The following is a 15,708-nucleotide window of genomic DNA, read 5'->3' as shown; positions in this document are numbered from 1 at the left end:
TACCAGCGTCTAACTAATAGGTACTAAGTCCATAGCTACCAATTCCCAACAGGTACTAAATCCATAGCTACCAACGTCTAACAGGTACTAAGTCCATAGCTACCGGTGTTTGTCCCATAGGCACTAAGTCTATAGCTGCCAATGTATACTCACATCATCTTCTATCTCTCATCATTCATCTACCCATCTCATACCCAACATATTCGTATATATAAAATACGTATACAGTTTAAATTCTTTAAAACATGTATAAAACGTTCATCCAGCATAGACAACAAGTATTCAGATAATATGCACACATAGCACGTAGTTTATATAAAATACTTCATATCTATGTGTAAGATGAAAGGGACTATGCACTCACCTGAGTAGGTGGTGACTCAGCACTCGAACAGCGCTTCGATACTCTCAAAACAATTTCCTTCGAGAAAACCTAGTATCAATACCACTAGGGTTTAGTCTAACGATAACCGCGACAAACTAATAGTCTAGCTATTATTATTATTATATAAGCGTTAAATAACACTCCATATAACTCATAATAATAGCCAAAATACTCATTATAAGTTCCTAATAATGTTACTATATTAAAACATAAGCTATACTAAAGATAGGGTAGGTACGACTCACTTACAGCGGGTTTTTCGCAAAACCGGGCTTCGCTGGAGCAGCGTTCCAGAGCTGAAAGGCTCTTTTCTCGAGACTCTGGGAGCCTCGGGGCTTCCTTCGGGTGCTAGGGGGTTTACCTAGGCTTTTAGGGGGGTTAGGGAGCTTAGAGAGAGAGTATAGAGAGAGAAAGAAGAAGGTTGAGGGGTGAGAAAATGAGGGAACCCGGCACCTCTATTTATAGGGGAGAAATTTGATGGACTCGCCGAGTCTGAGTCATGACTCGCCGAGTTGGTGCATGTGGCAACCTTCTGGTGGTGCCACGTGTCCAATTCTGGTGGTGCCACGCCACCCCCTATCGCGTATCAGCCTTCGAACTTAGAAAAATCATAACTTTCGCATACGAGCTCTATTTTCGACGTTCTTTATATCCACGCGTAGGTAAAATCAAGATCTACAACTTTCGTTTACACTCCGTCGGCTAATTCTCGACCGGTCTCAAATTTAACAGTAGGAGGAGTTTAGACTGTTAAATGACGGCGAAGAATTCGTAACTCCTTCATACGAACTCCGTTTTCGTCCATCTTTTTACCGTTGAGTTCCTATTAATGAGATCTTCAACTCTCATTTAGGTCGCGTAAGCCAAAAACCGCTCGAACTAAAATTCGAGTTTCGGGCCGTGCACTGCTAAGCCGAATCTTAGAAAAATCATAACTTCCTCATACGAAGTCAGATTTGGGCGTTCTTTTTATTGACGCTCTTAGTTTAACATATTCTACAACTTTTGTTTAGATTGCTAAGGCTAAATCTCTCTCTAGCGTAAATTCACTATTTACGCTTCCCGGTGCCGTGCCGGTTTTGCCGTAAAACTTCGACGGGCCATAACTTCTTCGTTATAACTCGGATTTCGGCGTTCTTTATATGTACGGAAACCTTGTGACATATTCCAAAACTTGGTTAAGATTATTTATTCTAAATAATCTTTTGTCGAAAAGTCGTTTTCGACCCCTATTGCCTCTAAATTGCCTAACCCGGATCTACGGGCGTTACAGACAGTATCGACTCGGTGAGTCATTCGTGGGACTCGGCGAGTCCGAGGTTAGACTCCCCTTTTATGTTATGGGTCGAAGAGACCTAGTAGAGTGTTGGAAAGGTTTTAGAGGGTCCAAGGGAGCGACCCAATGTATTGGGCTAAGCTATAGTCCTGGAGTTCATAGGACTCGGTGAGTGCATGAGCCAACTCGGCGAGTCCAAGGCAATCTACTTAAGAGTGATGATGAGCTCGATGAGTTGTTCATACAACTCAGCGAGTCGAGGTCAGGACTTGTTCATCAGATGAAGGTAAACTCGATGAGTTGTTCATACAACTCGGAGAGTCGGATGAAGGATCATTTGATGTTCATACAGCAGAGGAACGCGTCAAGTCATTGCCAAACTCGGCAAGTCGAGTCGTGGTTAAGGACAGATAAAGGGTTAGGGACTCGGCGAGTTGACGCCCCAACTCAGCGAGTCCGGTCAACTTGAGATTGACTTTGACTTGGACTTGGTTGAGGGTAAAATAGTTATTTTGCCCTAAGAATAGATATCAGTTCTGACTGAGTGTTTTGTGGGGATTGTAGCCGGAGGATTTTCGGAGCGGCAACTGGCAGAGACTTCCCATACAGTTTGACAGTAGCTACTTGATCAAGGTGAGTTACCTTCCAGTAGCGGTGGGTCTATGGCCACATTGCCGACCCACCAGTAGGAGTTGTATATTAGATGATTGTCTTTGTGATATCATCTAGGTTTGCTACTACCTGATATGTTTTATGCTGGCATGATATGTTATATATGATAGTAGTAGAGTTTGGTTGTTAGGACCGAAGGGTAGGTCAGGCACCACAGACATGTCTGACAGTACGTGATGATATGTTTATATGCTGGCATGATATGTTATATGTGATAGTGGTAGTAGGAGGGCAATAATCCCCAAGTTCGGTTGTTACGACCGAAGGGTAGTTCAGACGCCCAAGATATGTCTGATAGTATGTTTATGCTATGGTATATGTGATAGTAGCTGTAGGGGGTGGAATAGTCCCCGAGGGTCGGTTGTTAGGACCGACGGGTAGGTCAGCACCCCAGAATGGCTTGACATGGGTAGGTCAGCACCCCAAAATGGCTTGACACAGGCAGGTCAGCACCCCATAATGGCTTGACACGGGTAGGTCGGCACCCCAGAATGGCTGTACCGGGAAGGTCGGGCACCCTAGAATTGCCCGGCAGTATGTATGCTATATGATTGTATGGTATGTGGTACGATGGGGGAACTCACTAAGCTTTGTGCTTACAGTTATAATTTTGATTTCAGGTACCTCTTCAGCGAAGGGGAAGGAGCTGGCGCGGTAGCGGCACATCATACATACACATTGCTTTCCGCACTATGAGTTATTCTGGGATGTGTACTCTGACATTATTATGTTTTTACGATTCGGTTTTCAGACACGAGACATGTTTTTATGAAATGATATGATCGGTTGATATTTTGTTACAAATGTTTGAAAATTACTTAATCAAAAATGAAATTTTTGGACCTAAAAATTTGGTCGTTACAAGTTGGTATCAGAGCCTTGGTTTGAGGGATTCGGACACACTTTCGGGGGTGTCTGGACTCAAACCAAGGGACTAAAAGATTTTTACAAGGGAAATGACTTTCTAAAAGCTAAGATAAAAGAGTTTTGAGAAGGAACAAGTGTGTGATGTGCGCAACCGGCCGAGCTCATGTAAGTATTCCCCATAGTACTCATATAAGTTATCTTATGTCTATCAGTTTCAGTAGCACATCATGCTAGAATAGGACTAAGGATCTCGGAATGATGCCTTATGTGCCTGCTTTATGTGCTTCAACTTATGTGAATGGCATGCTAGTATTGGGTAGACAACAGTAGGATAGCCTGTTTAGGTTATGCCTGATAGTATGAGCTTAGCATTGTATGCTAGTACAATTTAGCACTATGAGAACATATTTGCTTGAGTAGTTTTCCTACATCCGAATGATGCTTGCTTTGTGCGTTGCGGGACTCTGAGTAATGGGAGTTAGCCATTAGGTGAATATGTCACGTTACATGTGGTCAGGATTGAATAATCTCAGAGTGCTGGATTTGGCCCTATTGCACAACTCTTGTCTAAGTCTAACCGTTGTAGGGACGAGTCTGTTACTCGAAGGATTATCTGAGCCTCATCACATGTGATGGTATTCAGGTAATGGCTAATTGGCATTACAAGGAGGCCTTCAGCAGCTGAGGACCGGTTTGGGTGGGGTCAGAGATTTTCCTAGGGCAAGCCTAGAATGGGAATAGCAGAGAATCAACAATAGTGAAAGGGACTTGGTGGAGTCAAGGTAGACCTTGAGGAAGATACGGATAGATGTGGAAGGTAGTATGGGCCCATACTACTGAAAGTAGAGCATCCGTACCCGAATTGAGGAAGGCTGAAACAAGACCAGGGAACTTGTAGTGGATATGATCCCTCTAGAGGTATCGGTACCCCTAACGGTTGGTATTATGTTTTGCAGAATGGTGGTACTACGACAGAGGCCAATAGTTGGCAGTTTAGGAGAGGGATCGGGTTTAGGATCAGGTTCCGAGCCAGTAGATGAGAGGCTATGCGAGTTCATTGCACCAGAGATCACCAGAGGCATCCTTGAGTTGACCCCCATCATCTTCGGGTCGATCAAGGAAGGGATAGTTGAGCTGATGGAGGATCGCCTCAGGGCGTTCAGGAGTGATATGGCGTTTGGCCAGTCAGGATCCTGCACACTGTCCTTTAAGGACTTCAGGGGCAGTGGTGCGCCAGATTTTCATGGGGCGAAGGACCCCATTGCTGCCAGATGACGGATTGCAGACATTGAGTCCGCGCAGCTGACCAGCTTCTGCCCCGAGGGGTCAAAGGTACGATTTGCAGCAGGGTGTCTGAGGGACCAAGCTACAAATTAGTGGGATTCGATTGGTGACTCTCTAGGAGCCTCGGCTGTTGAGGCTATGATATGGTCAGATTTCGTGACTCGGTTCTGAGCAGAGTTTGCGCCAGCTGTAGAGCTTCAGCATTTGGCCAGGGAGTTTTTGGACATGAGACAGACTACGGAGACTATGGCGGAGATCACTGCCAAGTTCCGGGAGAGGGCATTGCTGGTGCCCCAGTATGCGGGAGATGAGGATATGAAGAGGTGCAGCTACCATGATATGCTATAGGCCGACATTCGGGAGCATGTTAGTTTTTCAGCACGCCCTACCCTGGATTCCATGATTGCTAGGGCTAAGGAGAGGAAGATTGATCTGGAGCATGTCTGGAAGAGGAAAGTCGAGGAGGGGCAGACGACTGGGGCTTCGGGGAAGAAGTACAAGGGATCAGATGGTAGGCCGAAAGGCCAGTCAGGATCGGGCCGCTGCAGGAAATGAGGCAGGCCACATGAGGGGGGCGTGTAGACTAGGATTGTCGGGCTGCTACAAGTGCAACAAGACAGGGCACTTCAGCAGGAATTATACTGCCCCTACACCGGTTATTCAGACGTCTGAGTTGCTATGCTCCCACTGCAACCAGAGGGGCCACAAGAAGGCCAACTGCCCCCAATTGACAGCAGCATCAACGCCAGTGAAGGCGCCAGCTCCAGCAACCCTGCAGATCACTGATGGACGGCAGGGCAAAACAGAGGCTCCAGTGGTGAGGAGTCGAGCATTCCAGTTGACTACCGAGGAGGCACGCGCTGCACCTGATGTGGTGACGAGCATGATTTCCTATCTTTATGCTTTATGATGCGCTGCTGTGATTTTGATATGTTATGTATGTGCTCTATTTAGGATCGTTCCATGTGAACGGTATCCCAGTTCAGGTATTATTTGATTCGGGGGCTACCCGATCATTTTTCTCTCTTGTGCTTAACAAGAAGTTTCCCGAGTCTTTGGGCATGTTGGATTGCCATTTAGAGGTAGAGATTGCAGATGACCGATCGATGCGAGCATCGATGGTATTCCGAGACTGTGTGCTGAGATTATTCAAGGAGCATTATCTGGTGGACCTGGTTCCTATTCCGTTGAGAGGGAACAAGGTGATTATAGGCACGGATTGGTTGATCCCCAATGGGGCAGTGATGGATTGCGCACAGCAGTTGGTTTGGATCAGGGCCCCAAGTGGGGGAGAGTTGGTAGTTCTGGGCAAGAGGCCACATCAAGGACCAACAATATGTTCAACAGCGAGAGCTAGGCGTTGCCTTCAGCAGGGTTGCGCAGGATATGTCGCTTATGTTATGGACACCCGGGAGGCGGGTAAGGCGACAGTGGGCGATGTGCCCGTGGTACAAGAGTTTATGGATGTATTCCCTGAGGAGTTGCCTGGGATACCTCCGGAAAGGCAGGTGGAGTTCAGGATCGACCTAGTCCCTGGTGCGGCTCCGATAGCCAAGGCACTATATCGGTTGGCTCCTCCTGAGATGCAGGAGTTGTCTACACAGCTGCAGGAGCTGTTAGACAAGGGATTCATTAGATCGAGTAACTCTCCCTGGGGAGCCCCGATTCTGTTTGTGAGGAAGAAGGACGGGTCGCATCAGATGTGTATAGATTACTGGGAGCTGAACAAGGTAACGGTGAAGAACTGTTACCCACTCCCGAGGATTGATGACCTCTTTGACCAGCTACAGGGACCATCTTGGTTCTCCAAGATTGATCTGCATTCAGGATATCATCAGATGAGGGTCAGAGAGGAGGATGTACAGAAGACTACGTTTCGGACGCGCTATGGCCACTACGAGTTTGTGGTGACGCCCTTCGGGCTCACCAATGCTCCTGCCGCGTTCATGGACCTCATGAACCGCGTGTGTAGACCGATGTTAGACCGGTCTGTGATAGTGTTTATTGATGATATCTTGGTTTACTCCAAGACATAGGAGGAGCACGAGGAGCATCTGTGAGAGGTTCTGGAGACTTTGAGGAGGGAGAACTTGTATGCTAAGTTCTCCAAGTGTGAGTTCTGTTTGCGCGAGGTGCAGTTCCTTGGGCATTTTGTCAACCAGAACGGGATTTGTGACAACCTGAAATTTCTATTCTGTACAACCCTTCAATACAATAGAAGTCAGAAAAGTTACTGCTAAGTTTCAAAATTTTTGAAACAAGTTTGAGTATTTTAGGATTTACACTTCGGGTGATAGCAGGAGAGAGGATGCCCTAGAGTATTTTGTGCATCTTAAAAGTTTCAAAACTCCACGAGTTTGGAGTTTACGGCTTAAATGATATTTTTGGACCAAAAACTCAACGGACTATATAAAGGGCACTTAGCCATTTTTAGTTCATTTGTTCCATTTCATCTAGAGAAAAGCCCGAATTCTCTCCCAAGGATCTTCAATCTTTTGCTGTAGATTGTAAGTACTTCTACCCTAGAGTGTTTTAAAGCTTACTACATGTTTAGATATGATAGAAATCACACAAGAATCACAAGAAGAAGGAGTTTACGGCCCAAGATCTTCTTGGACCGTAAACTCTATTTTGGGTGCCAAAGTGCTCCCAACTCTTCCCTTATGCTTAGGAACTTGTATGGAACCCTTCCCTGATGGTTTTAGCACAAGAAAAACACCTTAAGACCCCCCTTGTTTATGGGTTTACGGTTTGGGGATCTCCCAAAACCGTAAACACCCCAAAGGTGCGTAAAAATGGCCCTAGTCCCTTCATAAGCTTAGGAAACTAGTCTAGATTTATTCCTTGAAGTGGTTAGGACTTGAAAACATCATAAAACCATGTTCCATAGGAGTTTACGGCAGAAAACTCATGGAGAAATGGTCCATGGGCCGTAAACTCCATTTAGGGGTGTTTTGATGCCACAAACACTTCCATAGTCTTATACTTCAATGTAGAAATGCTTCAAGGGACTTACAAGGCTTCAAAACAACTTATGGTCAAGAAGACATGATTTTACGGCCGTAAACTCAAGGGGTTATGGTCTTTAGGGAGTAAACTCATATTAGGGGTTCCCTTGAACCGTAAGCTCAATAGCTTTGTCCTACAACACTTAGATGAAATCCTTAGCACTTATAACACTTATATAAAGTGTCTAACATGTCTTTGGATGTCCTAACTTTGTTATTTAGTTGTTTAAAGGCTAATTGCTTACATATATGTGATATTATATGTTAACTAGGATCATAGAGTGTGTGCAAGTCTTCACTTGACACCTAGCATCCTATACAGCCCGTTCATCCCAATCACTTGCTACAGGTGAGTTCATACCCCTTAATCAATGATTTAAATGTTTTTAAATGCTTTTATGGGGGGATACAAGTTGAATCATGCTAGTTATTATATTAATCACATGTGATTAATAAGTAGCATACAAAATGATTTACTACTCTTTTAGCTGTTTTACCAAACATTTTACTTCAAATGGCTTTCCAAAACATTTTTACTCAGTTAAAACTCTTTGTTAAACTGTCTTGCATACTGAGTATATCTTTTCAAACCATGTTACAGTTGTGATTCAAAACAAATGTTTTACTTATACTTTACACTGTTCTTATCAAACCAACTGCTTTTAAATCGTTTTACAATTTGACATCAACTCATCCTTTCTTAGATACTAAACTTTTCAATGGTTTTTTAAAACTTCTTTTATGCTATTATATTGTCAATTGCATGCCTATATATGTATAGTTACATAAGTAATGTTTAAAGAAGTTAGGAAGGTTAGGCCGCTTTATTTCCTTTTCCCCGTTGGGATGTGGTCTGGTAAGGTATCGGGTATCCGTCCGAAGGTCGTTTAAATATTAGTTATATATCATGTGTACATATATAGTCATAAAGGTTCTTCTAGTCAGTTCAATACCCTTGGGTAGCAAGGGTATACTTCCATGTTCATACGTACCAGTTACATTACTAGTAAGCTACCATAGGGTTAGTTCAGGAAGATACTAGAACTCTTACTAGAACGTGAAATCATACAATGAGTCAGTTCATTCATCAGTCAGTACAAGTAGTACACACAGTACATTACTATACATGCTAGCTAGAGGGAACACACATTACAGCTAGCACAGACAGTTCATTACTATACATGCTAGATAGAGAGAGAACATACATTACAGCTAGCACACACAGAACATTACAGTACATATAGGCTAGACAGAGAAAGAGTACACTTTACAGTTAGCACATTTATTACATGCACATTCATGCAGTTATGTGAACCAGTAAACGGGTCATGGCACTCCCTGCCATGACCATTTTTGTATCCCGAATCTCCTTAATTGGGGAGCGTATGAGTTTGTGTATAGATCTATACTGGATTGACTATCCTACACCTTGCTGCTCGCTACAGTGGGACTTGCAAGTCTATGGGTGCCAAATGTCATTTCTTACGGCATCTTACATCGTCGTTTTACTAGAGTCGGTAGCAGGATACAGGTCGATCACATGTTACTTTAAATTACAATAGATTTAAGGTAGTTAGTACGGTTGTAGTTATTTGATACTACGCCATAGTACTATTTCATTTTCCCATTACATTCACTTCGTGAACATTTACACGATGCACGGTAATGTAGAAACTATATTTTTGGTTAATGATAGTCAGATTTTGGGAAAATACACACTCTTGCAAGAGACACACACAGATACTAGATGCCTTGGTAGAGGGCTACTTTCAGTAGGAAGCATAGGGCTTTCTAGGATGTTCAAAACGTTTTCATACTTACATTTCATATACGTACAAATAGTTACTTTTCATATACGTACAAATACTTACATTTCATATACGTACAAATACATTCTTACAAATTAAGACACTAAAATACTTATGATCTCACCAGCTTTAAAGCTGATACTCTCTTTCAAAATAATTTGTATCCTTAGGTCAACAATAGACAGGTACCGATGCAAGGTTTAGAGAAGATGGAGCTCGTTCAAGACTCATCTTTCATTTTGATTTATACTTTAGTGTCTACTAGACATATCAGAACACTTGTATTAAAATTATATTATTAATGCAATGGATGATGTTGTTGCTTGTTTACTACTATTCATTGTTGTGATACTATACATGACGTCCTCCGCCCCAGAACGTTTCCGCCATTCATGGTTTTGGGGTGTGACAGGATTTCAGTGGACCCGGCCAAAGTGGAGGCCGTGATGAGATGGGAGGTTCCAAAGTCTCCATCTGAGATTCGGAGTTTCCTAGGATTAGCCGGCTACTATCGGAGATTCATCCAGGATTTCTCCAAGATAGCCGTACCCCTGACCAGGCTAACAAGGAAGCCCGTGGTCTTTCGTTGGGGGCCTGAGCTACAGGCCGCGTGTGAGACACTGAGACAGAGATTGTGCGAGGTGCCAATCTTAGCCCTGCCAGAGGGCATTGAGGATTTTGTTGTGTACTACGATGCGTCCATCTCAGGTTTGGGCGCAGTATTGATGCAGAGAGGGCATGTCATCGCCTACGCGTCAAGGTAGCTGAAGCCTCACGAGGCGAACTACCCGAAGCATGATTTGGAGCAGGGGGCTGTTGTATTTGCCCTCAAGATTTGGCATCATTACCACTATGGGGTTCGCTGTACCATCTACACATACCATAAGAGTTTGAGGTACCTCATGGATCAGCCGAATCTAAACATGAGGCAGCGTCGATGGATGGACGTGGTAAAGGATTACGATTACAAGATCCTTTATCACCCGGGGAAGGCCAATGTGGCGGCCGACGCGCTTAGCCGCAGGGCAACGCCGATCAGGGATATCTGTTTGAGGATGACAGTGGTGACTCCGCTGTTGGAGCGGATTCGGGAGGCCCAACGGGAGGACATGAAGGAGGAACATCGGAAGAGCGAGCGGAACGTGGGGCAAGTTTCCTCCTTCGACTATGACAACCGAGGATTACTGACACTACACCGTAGGTTGTGGGTGCCATACCATGGGGGTGTGCGCCATGTTCTAATGGAGGAGGCGCACAAATCTCGGTTCTCCATTCATCCCGGGACGACGAAGATGTATAGGGATCTTCGTATGGATTATTGGTGGCCCTGCATGGAGCGCGATGTGGCATGGTTTGTGGAACGGTGCTTGACCTGCAGGAAGGTCAAGGCTGAGCATCAGAGACCTCACGACAAGATGCAGCCGTTGGATATTCCGCTATGGAAATGGGAAGACATCACAATGGATTTTATCACCAAGCTTCCCAAGACCGCGTGGGGAGTGGATTCGATCTGGGTCATCGTCGATCGATTGACCAAGAACGCCCATTTTATCCCGATTCAGGAGAGCATCTCGGCCGAGAAGTTGACCAACATCTATATCCGGGAGGTAGTGGTGTGGCACGGTATGCCAGTTTCTGTGATCTCAGACAGGTATGTGCGGTTCACTTCCAGGTTTTGGAGGAAGTTTCATGACGAGTTGGGTACTCGTCTGCATTTTAGCACTGCCTTTCACCCGCAGACGTGATGGGTTTTATGCATAAGAAACATTCCTATGTGCTCATGCAAACCCTAATGCTTGGATCTAGGTTTCTCTAGTGTACATGCTTTGATTCCAAGACTTACAAACCTAGATCTATCATATGTAATTCAAAATTATCATAAAGAAACAAATCTAAGTGGTTTACCTCTTCCAAGTAGCTTGAATCCTTGTAATCTTCTTGATCTTGAGCTTAGAGTCACAAATGTAACTCCTCTAATGGTTCACAAAACCCACAAGCAAGAAGGCAATATGAGAGAGGGTGAGAGAGGTGCTGAAATCGGCCTAGGGTTCTCTTAGAATTAAGTGGTAGCCGATTTCCATAGCCTAGGGGTCTTATTTATACTGCTGGCTGCTAGGGTTTCAGCCTAAACCCTAATGGACAACTTAATCACCAAGCAGCCCATAGAACCTTCTAGATTAGGGCCCTTGGACGAAAATATGATGGATCCCCATCATAATTTCATTTCCCCTTAGTCCATTAGGTTCTCCAGCCCAAAACTCAACTATCATGCATTTGACAGTTTATACCCCTTTCTTTAATTAATCTCTTTTAGTCACCAAATTAATTCCTAATTAATTTATGACTAATACTAATTAAATAAATATGATTTCTCCTTTAATATATTATTCTTATAATATATTAATAAACCATAATATTCTCTCTTTCTCCTTAAATTACCTTGTCAAGTTGCTTTGGAGAAGGCAACCCAAAAGGACCATGCACAACTAGGTCAAGTACATACCAAATATAGTTACGGGCTTAGACAATATTCCAACAGTCTCCCACTTGGATAAGTCTAGTAACTATCTATCACATATGACTTCAGAATCCGATAAGCAATCGTAGCTCTTATACTTTGCTATCAACTCTGATCAACTTGTCCTTCAGATAGGGGATCGTATAATCCTCCGTTCTAGATATCATGCTGACAATGCTTATTGTCTAGCATTTGTTCCTCGATTTCCAGTTTGTTTGACATAGAATTTAGTTGAACACATCAACTTCATTCTGACCGGGCCCGACACATAAGTCAAACCAAATCATCAAGTGGCCAAGATATCACTTTTATTCTCATAGAATAAAAGGAACAGATCAACTTCGACTCATATGCATGTATTATTCACTAATTGAATCATGCACAACAATGCGTTTTATAACATCAAGTTACTGATGCGTTTACACATCATCAATGCATAACCAACCAACAAACAACAACCATATCTCTAAGTTTTAAGACTATATGATATTATCGCTTTGCGATCACTTAAGGCAAAACACCACGAAGTGATACCAACAAAAACGGGTTTATTCCAATGCTCAAATCATATTCATAAGCACTCATGAAATTTGCAGCAAACCTTTGCTATGCCCAAAACCTTTCAGACAATCTACAAACAATTCATGGCAGTCTTCATTCATATCTACTTCCAAAATATGACCGATTGTGGACTGTTTGAATAATCCTATCATTCAGGAAGTCAAAACACGCAAAATTGAAACAATAGATAAATAACCAACACAAGATGGTAGCTTTACTCATAAATAACACAATTTTATTTATTCATCAAATGTCAAGTACAAACTATCTATCACATGTTTCCTATCTAATCCAAACTTATATAATCCTTCAGCCCAATGCTCCCAACGTGCTGCAAGTGTTTGACCCTACTCAGTCCCTTCGTAAGGGGATCTGCTGGGTTTTCTTCTGATGATACCCTCTTCACAACGAGGAGTCCCTCTTCTACCCGATGTTTGATAAAATGGTAGTTTCTGTCGATATGTCGAGATCTACCATGATCTCTCGGTTCCTTGGTCAAGGCAATCGCTCCTTCATTATCACAGAAAATTTCCATCGGATCCTTTATGGATGGCATAACTCCAAGGTTTCCAATGAAGTTCTTTAACCATATAGCCTCCTTTGACACTTCGCTCGCTGCAATGTACTCTAATTCACATGTTGAATCAGCTACGGTCTCCTGCTTGGAATTTTTCCAAGTCACTGCTTCTCCATTTAGGGTAAAGACCCAGTCTGACTGCGATCGGTAATTACCCATAAGTCATCACTCCCACCATGGACTAGAAACCATTCCTTGGTCCTTCGCAGGTACTTAAGAATATTCTTAACTGCAGTCCAATGGGCTCTACCAGGGTTCCCTTGATATCTGTTGACCATGCTGAAAGTGAAGGCCACATCAAGGCGAGTACAAGTCATAGCGTACATAATAGAGCCTACTGCGGAAGTGTAAGGTACTCGGCTCATATCAGCTATTTTTGCCTCTGTACTCGGGTTCTGAGTCTTACTCAACTGGTTATTGCTTTGGATTGGCAACTCCCCTTTCTTGGAATTTTCCATACTAAAACGCTTTAGTACCTTGTCCAAGTATGTATCCTGACTGAGTCCTATCAGTCTCTTTTCTCTGTTTCTTACTATCCTTATTCCCAGAATATAAGCAGCCTCTCCGAGGTCCTTCATAACGAAACATTTCCCAAGCCAAGACTTGACCTCCTGCAAGGTTGGGACATCGTTTCCTATGAGCAGTATGTCGTCGACATACAATACAAGGAAGCTCACTATACTCCACTGGCTTTGACATGCACACAAGATTCATCTTTGCTTCGCAGAAAGCCAAACTCTTTAACCTTCTCGTCAAAACAAAGATTCCATCTGCGAGACGCTTGTTTCAATCCATAAATTGATTTCTCAAGCTTGCATACTCTATTTGGATGCTTTGCATCGACAAAACCCTCTGGCTGATTCATGTAAACATCCTCAGCCATCTTTCCATTAAGGAAAGCGGTTTTCATGTCCATCTGCTATATTTCATAATCATGAAACGCAGCTATTGCAAGCATTACCCTAATAGACTTTGTCTTCGCAACTGGCGAGAAGGTCTCATCATAGTTAACTCCGGGAGTTTGAGTAAAACCCTTCGCAACCAATCGCTCTTTATAAGTATGCACTTTCCCATCCATGTCCGTCTTCTTCTTGAAGATCCACTTGCACCCGACTGTCTTACGACCCTGTACATTCTCAACCAAATTCCAAACTTGGTTGTCGTACATGGACTGAATCTCGCTGTCCATTGCCTCTTTCCATTTCGCAGACTCTGGGCCTGCCATGGCTTCCTTGTAGCTGCTAGGTTCGTCCAAATTTACTAGTGTACTATCACTAATAAACGTATCCCCTTCAGTAGTAATATGAAATCCATACAACTGGGGTGGAACACTAGCCCTAGTGGAATGCCGAAGAGGTAAGGACTCGTTAACAGGTTCAACAGGAGTTTCCTCCTCAATTTGAGTGCCAGTGTTAGAGGTTCCATCATCGCTTTGATCTTGAATCTCTTCAAGTTCAATTTGCCTCCCACTGTCTTCTTGGCTTATCAATTCCCTTTCTCGGAAAACTCCTCTTCTAGCAACGAAGACAACATTGTCACTCGGTCTACAGAAAAGATAGCCAAAAGACTTCTACGGATAGCCGATGAAATAACATTTCTCACTACGAGGTTCGAGTTTGTTGTGAGTCTCTCGTCTTACGAAAGCCTCGCAACCCCAAACCTTAATATGCACCAATGAGGGAGCCTTCCCTGTCCACATCTCGTGAGGAGTCTTGGAAACCTTATTGGTGGGAACTGAGTTAAGGATATGGGCGACAGTCTCTAAGGCATACCCCCTAGAAAGCTATTGGTAACGAAGTCCGACTCATCATAGAACGAACCATGTCCAACAAGGTCCAATTACGTCTCTCATCCACACCATTCAATTGTGGCGTCCTCGAAGGCATCAATTGCGAAACAATTCCGCATTCTTTTAGATAGTCGTGAAACTCAAGACTTAGGTACTCTCCTCCTTGGTCTGACCGAAGCATCTTGATTTTCCTGCCCAACTGATTCTCCACTTCATTCTTAAACTCTTTGAACTTTTCAAAGGTTTTTGACTTTTGCTTGATTAAGTAGATATATCCATATATGCTATAATCATCTGTAAAAGTCACGTAGAAGCGGCAAGCATCCCTTGTGGCGGATCTAAAGGGCCCACACACATCGGTGTGTATGAGATCCAATAAACCCTCACCCCTTTCACAAGTGCTAATAAAGGGTGACTTGGTTATCTTCCCAAGTAAACAAGATTCACACGTGTCATCGTCCCTAAGGTCGAATGACTCCAACACTCCATCCTTTTGGAGTTGGGCTATGTGTTTCTTGTTGACATGGACAAGGTAACAATGCCACAAGTATGATTTGTCTAGACTAGTAGAGGAATCAATATTCAAAACATTATTTCCTAAATTATCAACAACCATCACAGATTCATAAATCCCATTACAAGCTAATGCATTGAAATAAAAGACACCATTCAAATAAACATTAATAGAACCATTACTATTATCAAAAGAATATATGAAACGTTGTCTAAACAACCCATGAAATGAAATAATGTTTCTTGCCATATCTGGCGAATAACACCGACTTTGGTCACATGCGACGATCTTCTGTTTCCCATAATCAGGTTCATCTTTCCATGTTCCACCTCCCTACTTCTTTTTAGGCCCTGCATAAGAACAAATGTGGTAACCACACCCTGTATCAAGAACCCATGAAGTAGCAAATGATGATTTATTAGATTTATTAGAATACATACCTGCAAAGG

The sequence above is a fragment of the Lactuca serriola genome, chromosome 7 (genome assembly GCF_051521515.1).
Source record: "Lactuca serriola cultivar US96UC23 chromosome 7, Lser_US96UC23_V15, whole genome shotgun sequence".
Lineage (NCBI taxonomy): Eukaryota > Viridiplantae > Streptophyta > Magnoliopsida > Asterales > Asteraceae > Lactuca > Lactuca serriola.
Note: the sequence above shows the minus strand (reverse complement) of the source record.